We start from the raw sequence: 10,183 nt of genomic DNA, 5'->3' as shown, positions 1-10,183 counted from the left end.
AATAAACGCAAAAATAGTTATTTATTGTTTAAACATTTGTTATTTATTATGTGTTAATTCTGTTGTGCTTTTAATTGTGAATAACATAGTTGTGATTGTGTCATTTTAAATTATATTTATATTTTTTCTAATGTAAAATAATTATAAAATATTGTAATACATTTGTACTTTTTTTTGTTCAAAAATTATATATGTACTTTATATTTAAATATTAATATTTGTGCCTATTTAATGTCTTTGTTCAAATATTTTATTTGTTTGAAGTCAACTACTCTCTCTCTCCTGTTGCACAGACTGAAGTGGAAACAGTACATTTTACCCCTCCTCAATCCAACGCTTTCTCTACTGCTCCACAGACTGGTGTGGGAATAGTAAATTTTACCCCTCCTGTGTCCAACTCTTTCCCTACTGTTGTACAGAATGGAGTGTGAATAGTACATTTTTCCCCACTGCAAACCAACGCTTTCCCTATTGTTACACAGCCTGGAGTGTGAATGGTAAATGTTACTCCTTCATAAGCCAACATTTTCCCTACTGTTGCACAGAGTGGAGTGGGAATAGCAAATGTTACCCCTCCTGAGTCCAACGCTTTCCCTATTGTAATACCGTCTGGAATTAGAATAGTACATTTTACACCTCCGCAATCCAAAACTTTCCTCACTGTTGCACAGACTGGAGTGGTAATAGTAAATGTAACCCCTCCTGAGTTCAATGCTTTCCCATCTGTTGCACAGATTGGAGTGGGAATATTAAATTTGACCCCTCCCACTGCCAACCCTTTCCTTACTGTTGTACAGACTGGAGTGGGAATAGTAAATTGCACCCCTCATGAGTCAAACACTTTTCCCTACTGTTGCGCTGACTGGATCGGGAATTGTAAATGTTACCCCTTCGCAATACAAAACTTTCCCTACTGCTGCAGTGACCAGAGTGTGAATATTAATTTGTACCCCTCTTGAGTACAACACTTTCCCAACTGTTTCATAGACTGGAGTGGAAATAGTAAATGTTATCCTTTCTGAGCTCAACACTTTCTCTCCTGAGTTCAACGTTTTCCCTACTGTTGCACCGACTGGAGTGGGAATAGTAAATTTTGCCCCTCCGCAATCCAACACTTTTCCTACTATTGCACAGACTGGAGAGGGAATAGTAAATGTTATCTCTCCTTAGTCCAACGCTATCACTACCGTTGCACTGACTGGTGCAGGAATAGTAAATGTTACCCCTTTGCAATCCCAAACTTTCCCTATTGTTCCATTGACTAGAGTAGGAATAGTAATTTGCACCCCTTTTGAGTCAAATGTTTTCCCTACTGTTGCACAGACTGGAGTGGGAATAGTATATTGTACCCCTCCTGTGTCCAACACTTTCCAGACTGTTGCAGAGATTGGAGTGAGAATATTATATGTATTATTCCTTAAATGTTATAGTTTTATCTATTTTGTTTGAAATACTATTACTATGGTGTTTCTGTGTATTTAATATTATATTATTTTTATTTTTTTAATGTTTGTAATATGTAATATATTTTTAGCAAATGTCAATTTTTATAATGTTTCTTTTTATGTGTAAATAAATTGGCATGTTTTTTAGAATATACAATTTTTCCACTTTATTTGTAACAGTTTTACAATATATATGTATGAATGCATATATACATATATATGTACATTTGTTATATATTTAACTTTACAATTTTTTTTAAATTGTAATATAAATTATATTTATTAATTTAATAGTTTCAAATTATATATGTTCAAATAAACAAACACATACGTATCCATTTATTTAAATAAGTATAACATTTATATATTGTTTTGAATTATTTGAATATATTTAATTTATAATATAATGTTAATATATGTTACTATATCTATGTTCATATTAAAAAACATTATTTTTGTCTTCAATATTATTATATAACAATATTTTTTCAATGTTTTTGTTATTTACATTATAAGTATAGGATAATTATATTTTTGTGCTGCATATTTTTGACACGATATTTTTGTCCAACGATATTTGTACTTTAAATATTTTGTCAGTAAACAGATTATTATTAGCAGTGGGCGGACACCCACTTCAAGGACTAATGACACGATCCATTGCGGTTGAATCACAAAAGTCTTGAATTTAACATGAGCATAACCACCCTGGTAGCTGTGGCACAAAGCAGACCGGATTAACTTAGGACAATCTCTAAAGTAATTATGCAGAACTCCAAAAATATTATAGCACTTCTTTTGCCTTTTCTGCACCCACTTGCCTCTTTCTGCACCTCCGTTGGTTCCTTCTGCACTTCTCTTGCATTTTTCTGCATCTCTCTTGCTTCTTTCTGCACCCCTCTTGCCTCTTTCTGCAAACCTCTTTCCTCTTTCAGCACCTCTCTTGCCTGTTTTCGTAACTCTCTTGCCTCTTGCATGCAGTTTGCTTTCCTCTTTCTGCACCTCACTTGCCTCTTTCTGCACTTCACTTGCCTCTTACTGTATCCTTCTTGCCTCTTTCTGCACCCCTTTTCCCTGTTTCTGCACCTCACTTGTTTCATTCTCTTCTTTCTGTACTTCTCTTGCCTCTTTCACTTTCTCTCTTGCCTCTTCCTGCACTTCTTTTGCCTCTTTGCGCACCTCTCTTGCCTCTTTCTGTACATCTCTTGGCTCTTTCTGCAGTTCTCTTACCTCTCTCTGTACTCCACTTGCCTCTTTCTGTACCTCTGTTGGTTCTTTCTGCACTGCTCTTGCTTCTTTCTGTACCTCTCTTGCAAATTTCTGCACCCTTTCTGGACCCCTCTTCCTTCTCTCTGCACCTCTTTTCTCTCTTTCTGCACCCCTCTTTTCCCTCTTTCTGCAACTCTTTTGCCTTTCTGCAACTCTCTTGCCTCTTCCTGCAGTTCTCTTTCTTCTTTCTGCACCTCTGTTGCTTCTTTTTTCATTTCTCTTGCCTCTTTCTGCACCCCTCTTGCCTCTTTCTGCACCTCCGTTGGTTCTTTCTGCACTTCTCTTGTTTTTTTCTGCACCTCTCTTGCTTCTTTCTGCACTTCTCTTGTCTCTTTCTGTACCCCTCTTTCCTCCTTCTGCACCTTTTCTGCTTCGTTCTCCACTTCTCTTGCTTCTTTCTGCACCCCTCTTACCTCTTTCTGCACCTCTGTTGGTTCGTTCTGCACTGCTATTGCTTCTTTCTGTACCATCCTTGCCCCTCTTTAAGAAAGCTCTTAAGACCTGGCTTTTTGGGAAAGCTTACTCTTAAGCACAGCACTGTGATTCACTGTATTATGATAGGCGCCTTGATGCCCACTGGGTTGAGTTTTGCGCGTTATAAATTTACTTTCATTTCATTTAATTCATTTCACCTCTCTTGCAGATTTCTGCACCCCTCCTGCCTCTTTCTGCACCTCTCGTCCCTCTGACAGCACCCCTGTTCCCTCTTTCTGTAGCTCTTTTGCCTGTTTCTGCAACTTTCTTTCCTCTTTCTGCAGTTCTCTTGTCTCCTTCTGCACCTCTGCTGCTTATGTCTGTACTTCTCTTGCCTCTTTATGCACCCCTCTAGCCTCTTTCTGCAACCTGTTGTTTCTTTCTGAACATCTCTTGCTTCTTTTTATACTTCTCTTGCTTCTTTCTGTACCCCTCTTGACTCAAACTGCACCCCTCTTCCCTCTTTCTGCATCTCCTTTGTCTCTTTCTCCGCTGCTCTTGCCTCTTTCTGCACCTTTGTTGCTTCTTACTGCACTTCTGTTGCTTCTTTCTGCACCCTTCTTGCTTCTTTCTGTACCCCTCTTGTCTCTTTCTGCATCCTTCTTTCCATTTCCTGTACCTCTCTTGCCTCTTTCTGCACCTCTCTTACCTATTTCTGTAGTTCTCTTGCCTCTTTCTGCATCTCTTTTGCTTCTTTCTGTGCTTCTCTTGCCTCTTTCTGCACCACTCTTGCCTCTTTCTGCACTTCTCTTACCTCTTTCTGCACATTTGTTATTCTTTCTGCACCTCTCTTGCTTTTTTGCACTTCTCCTACTTTTCTCGCCTCTTTCTGTACTCAAATGGGAAGTGCAAGCTGTCAAGTTTAAAGGTCTGCTTGCATTCGTGACTGAGGTATATGTCTACTTGTATATGTATTCTCACATGTAATATGCATCTGAAGATGGTAGCTTAAAAAGCAAGTAGCTTCTCCTATAGGTGGTTAAATGTTCTGCTCTGTCATTCGGTTACACAGGCAGACATGCCTTATGTATATAGGCATTATAGAGCCCCTCAAATATACTACTGAATACCCATGTGTCCTGTATTATGAGCAGAAAGAAATACGTACACGTTTTCGTACACAAAGTATGCTGTTTGAGACACAGGTATTCAAGTATTTGTATGTAACATGTCACTAGGTAAAAGCAGACACACACGCATGCATACCTGCAAAAACTTGGTCAAACTTACAACTGTAATATGGTTAGATTGCTGTTTTACATTTGGTAGGCCTAACATTCTGAGATGTCAATAAATAGTGAACCTTCTTGAGAATAGTGAGATTTAAGAGATCTTGGGAGAAGGATTAGTGATTAGGCTAATATGTATGAGTCTGTGGTAAGGTACAGTCGAAGTAGGCCTCTTTCTGCACCTCTGCACTTCTCCTGCTTCTTTTTCTACCTTTCCTCCTCTTTCGGGACTTCTGTTGCCTCTTTCTGCATTTTTCTTGCTTCTTTCTGCACCTTTCTTCTTCTCTCTGCCCCTCTCTTGCGTCTTTCTGTGGTTTCTTCCTCTTTCTGTGCATGTTCTACCTATGTAGGCATAGTTAGAATTTAGTTAGAATTTAGCATTTAAAAAACCTCAGTAATTCACTGAAAAAAACTCAGGTTTCAGGGAGATGGCTGACGTTCCCATCACAGTGGTGCAGGAGGGCTGGGGCATCAAGGATAGCCCCGGGTTCATCCTGCAAGCTGAAGAACAACCTCAGCTCTTGAAGAGTAGGGGGTAATGGGGGAAGCAGGCGAAACAGCCCCTCCCCCATAAATACAAATACCACAGAAAAAGATGTAGGTCATAATGGGCCTGATAAAACCTGTGTCAACTTTGAATTTGTTATCCCAGGCTCTCTTTCACCATCCATACTATTGCAACTGTACACAAGCAACTTGGATGCAACAACAAAGGATACTACAGTTTTTAATCTTCAACCTGACCCCATGACTCATCCCGAGTCTCAGAGCCTAACGAGCCCAGGAAAAAATGAACCTTGGTCTGAGGCACTGGAACCTACTGATCTCCCCCCAAACACTTGGGCATGTGTTCAATTGGAGCCTCTTGTCCAGTGCACTGAATTGACCGACTTAGAGGAGGTCCCAGAGCCTAATGTTACAAAGGACAGTACCCAGGTTGGGGGAAAATCTTTGAGGGGTAATTAATCTAAAGGTGCCAGAGGAGCTAAAGAAGGGGAAGGACGTGGAAGCACAAAACCCCCTTCTAATACCTCGGGGGGGGGCGCAACCCAAGGAGCCTGCTTTGAGTGGCATAAAGGTTGGACCCGGCTCTAGTCCCCTACGCAAAAGGGTGGCATTTAAAGGAGAGGTCAAAGCTATCATCTCTCAACTGTTAAGCTCCAGAAATATAGATGTTACGGCGCCTGAGGTGGGAGGCAGAGCAAAGATCCCTCATTCCTGATTTAATACAGCTGCTTCCCCTCCGGCTAAATTGGATAGTCCCGAGGGGACTTTGGACAGGGCCTTCGATTTCTCCCGCCCTTTACCTCTACCTCCAACACCAACGGAGCAACGTGACCTCACAAAAGGGCTACCTACCATGACTTCAACCTGACAAGAACGACGAGCCCTCTCTTCCAAGATCCTAAAGGCATTCCCTGCTCAAAGAGCCATGGCCCAAGAATACTATCTCCAAGCCAAAGCCAATAGCCTGGAGATTAAACAGGCATTGGCGGATGTTGTCACAACTGAAGTGGCCTCCCTGTCCTCTGAAGTCCTGGACTTGCAAAAGCGGGTTGCATCAGTCGAAGAAGCTAACATCTCCACTGCAAGATTTGTCAAAACTCAAGAGGTTCAGATGGTGTTCTTACAGGCAAAAGTCGCGGACCTTGAAAATCGACAATGCTGATATAACTTGAGGGTCTTTGGCATACCCGAAGGGAGGGAAGGCTCTGATTCCTGGGCGTACATAGTCAGTCTAATCTAGCAAGCATTTCCAGATCTTAATGATTAGGACATGGACTTTCAAGTGCAGCGGGCACATCGACTACCCTCCTTTATCCCACAAGGGAAACAAGCCAAGTCATCCCATCCTCGTCCAATCTTGTTAAGCAAGTTCCGACAAGCAATCTACATTAAAGCCCATCCTTCCACGCCTGTCAAATTCGACACAATCTCCATTTTGTAAGGTCGGATCTTTGTAAGTCTACAATAGATAAGCGGTGGAAGCTCCGTCATTTAATGGATCCCTCAAAGTCAGTCTGCTCACAAGTTTTCCTGCTGGAGCCAGCCTGGCTCAAGGTTCTCAAAGATGGGCACTTGCATTTCTTTTATACTGACTCTAATGCTAAGCAAGCTCCTCTAAGATTGCAGTCTGACTCCACTCCATGAGCACAGAAGAAAGGGGCAAGCACGCAAGGGGGTTAGAAACTTTCCAGAATTTCATACCTCTTTTCTTTTTTGGGGGGCAGATATATACTCTACCATATGTAGGTAGGGGCTTGGGGGAACGGTGGGGGGTTGGGCATCGGGGGGCTGGGGAGGTTGCTTTCTCCAGGCTGTTAGTCAGCGACAGCAGGGAAGGGAATGATTCCTTTCTGTAGACACTGGGGGGTGGGTGTTGCAGGGTTAGGTTGGGGATTGGTGCCACTGGAGAGCTGCTTGCCATCATCCTGATGAAGGGGTGGTGAGGGCACTGGTGGGGTAGGGATGGTGTTAAGTAGCCATTTATTAGTTCAAATTTTACAAACAGACCGAAATTGGTAACAGGATAAAACTAGTGGGGAGATTGACGAATCGAGCTTATGTAATGTCTGATTTGAAACTTATGTGTTGGAATGTTGCAGGGTTGCACCAGGCTAGGAAGCGATGATTACTCGGTGAGGAACTTTGGGTATTTAGGCCACAGATATTAGCTTAACCTAGATTCACTTAGCCTATAAGGATAGATCTCTGTTGAAACAACTGGGTTTCGAGGTTTTAACATGCACCTCACAGGTCGCCTCCCTACGGGGTGTTGCTATATTGAAATCTAGACACTTAACAGCTACCGTCCTGTGCACACTACCTGATTCTAAAGGGATATGGCCGATAGCTCTCCTGTCGATATTAGGGCATAAAAGTACAATCAGTGTCGTGTATAGCCCCAAATCTGATAGGCCAGGCATCTTTCATTATATAAGTTCTGAACTGCTAGGGTGGGAAGGGGATTTGATAGTTATGGGGGATTTAATTGCATTATGCACATTAAAAGAGATACCACTAATAGTAAAAAGAGGGCTCGAATGGTTAGGGCCTGGACAGTTATGTTTGAATTAATGCATATCCATCGGCTACACGACTCCTGGAGGACACTGTTTCCAACGTCCCCACACAAACAATATTCATGCATTGATACGATTTTCATTGAGAGATCACTTCTGGAAAATGCGAGTATAGTGGTCTGCCCTAAAATCACAGCTGACCACAATTCAGTGATGCTAACACTACAGAAGCAGTTGGGGGCCAGAGAGGCTTATCAGGCTTTTCATTTCCTCAACATTTACTTAACAATCTAGAGTTCCAGGTGCATATCAAAGTAGTATTAGGGGAATATTTAAGAAACAACGTGTGTATGAAAGCCCTTGTCAGGGGGTTACCCTCCAATTTATTTGAGCTCAGAATCTGTGGGCAATACAAGAGGCGGAACAGGATCGCCTAAACTACTTATATCTGGAATGGCAGCATGCAAGAGCGATTGTAGCTAGGGACCCAGGGGAACAGTCAATAATCCTGCAGCTCCTAGAAGTGCGATCTAAGCTGAGCAGAAGGCTAACAGAGAAGGTTACCGCTAGCTACCACAAGTATAAAACACTGCAGTAAGAATATGGGGAGAGGGTCGGACAGCTGTTGGCTATTCAGATCTCTGATAGAAAGGCGAGATCTAGTATCAAATGTCTCAAAGAAGAAGGCGGTCTGCTATATTCAAATAGTTTAGACTATTATTCTACCGCAAACTGTATTGTGAGTCAGCCTCTCACAACAACCATACTCCCCTTGAATACTTACAAGAGAACAACCTGCCATGGCTAGACATCGCTGAGTCTGTGTTTTTGCAAAGAGATATAGAGCTATCCGAGGTGGAGGACGCAATCAAGTCTCCGCCCTCTGGCAAGGCGGTGGGCGAGGATTCTATCCCACTTGAGTTTTATTAAACTTTTAGGGATACTCGGGCACCTATCTTCAAGGAATGAATCACTGGCATTACCAACAGGGGTGATGCTCCTGCTTCTTGAAGTGTGACCAATATAGTGGTGATCCCCAAGAAGGGAAAACCGACTGAGAACAGAGGCTTGTATCGCCCAATAGCTCTGATTAACTCCTAAGCCAATTTTTTTTCTCCAAAATCCTGGCTACACGTCTGGCCCCCCATATCCATCAGTTAGTCTCTGATCAACAGCATGGGTTCGCCGCCGGCAGAGACACCGCAGCTCAATTCAGCACAGCTATTGCAGCCAGAGAGGTATCTGGCAAATCAAACAAACACATGGGGATGATCATGCTAGATGACGAGACTACTTTTTACAAGTAGCCTGGGAAGCACTTCAGTTTATCATGTCAACATTTGGTCTTGGTTCTCAGTTTATCTCTTTAGTACAGGAGCTTTATAAAAAACCAGTAGTAAGAGTCAAGCCGAATGGCATGTCATCAGTATATTTCACTGTCCAAAGAGGCACACGACAGGGCTTTCTGCTTTCTCCGTTACTATTTACCCTTTACATTCAGCCCTTTGTAAGACACCTGCTGCAGAACGCAGAGATCCCCTCCAGTGTGTCTCAATGGTATGGAATTTAAGCTTACTGCGTATGCAGATGACATTGCCATTTTTTATGCTTACCATGTCGTCGCTATATCACAAGAGAGATTGAGCGTGTCAGCTCTTTATCAGACTACAAGCAAAACCTAGCCATGACCCAGACAATCCTAAATTTCCAACCCAATTCCCTGCCTAAATCCTTAAGGGCCACAAAAACGGCAACATATTTAGGTGTTTGTCTTAGTAGCCAAGTAAAGGATATTGGCACATTGGATTATGAGCCACTTCTTAAAACATTCTAGGCTAAATTGCCTACTTGGCTTCGGCGCCCCCTCAGTATATCTACTAGGTGCAATATAATTAAAATGAATTTACTGCCTAATTTCCTATATCTATGCCGCTCAGTTCCCTTGCGGGTCTCATGGTCTTTCTTTAATTGTCTGTACAGTGCCATAGGTAGCTTCATCTGGGGTTATAGACATGCTAGGAGAGCCCTTAGAGTCATCAAATTATTTTATAAACAGGGGGGCTTTAAGCTCCCAGATTTTAAGCTCTATTACTGGGCTGCGTTTATTGGACGGATCTATAGCTTGCTTAACAGGCTCGAAGCCGGTCCAACTTCACTGGCCTACCAGTTAGCCTGAGGACTGTCCAATGGGTTCACACTATATAAGACGTCGGACCCTAATTACTACAAGCGGGTCAGATTTAAGGTAGTCAAGGATATCACCAGGATCTGGCAAGATATCTGTAAAGAATACTCTGTGCCCCCGCCGCATCAGTACACGGTGCTATGGGGTAGTCCAATACTTCCTGATATATTTCAGGATTATGTTGGAACAGTTTGGCAGCGTCAGGGCATGAACAGACTAGGACAACTGTATGATGGTTGGGAGTTTTGCTCTTTCATCGCACTAAAAGATGAGTTTGGGCTCCCGCATAGTTCCTTTTTTAAATAGTTACAAGTAAGGGACTATTTCTTACGGAGACAGAAGCTATCAGATATGCCATGCCTGTCAGAAATACTGTCATGAATATATGTAAACTCCGGCAGAGGCACTATTAGCACAGCTTGTCAGAAATTTCTCGCAGTAGCTAGCGATAATAGCCTGCAGATATCTGTTGAATTAAATCGGCTTCTGAAAACTGAGATAACAGCAGAGGAAATTCAGGAGGCAATAGGCACTTTAGACCAAATAGTAGAATCTGAC

Source organism: Triturus cristatus, chromosome 3_1 (assembly GCF_964204655.1).
Source record: "Triturus cristatus chromosome 3_1, aTriCri1.1, whole genome shotgun sequence".
Taxonomy (NCBI): Eukaryota; Metazoa; Chordata; class Amphibia; order Caudata; family Salamandridae; genus Triturus; species Triturus cristatus.
This window is presented reverse-complemented; position numbering follows the sequence as displayed.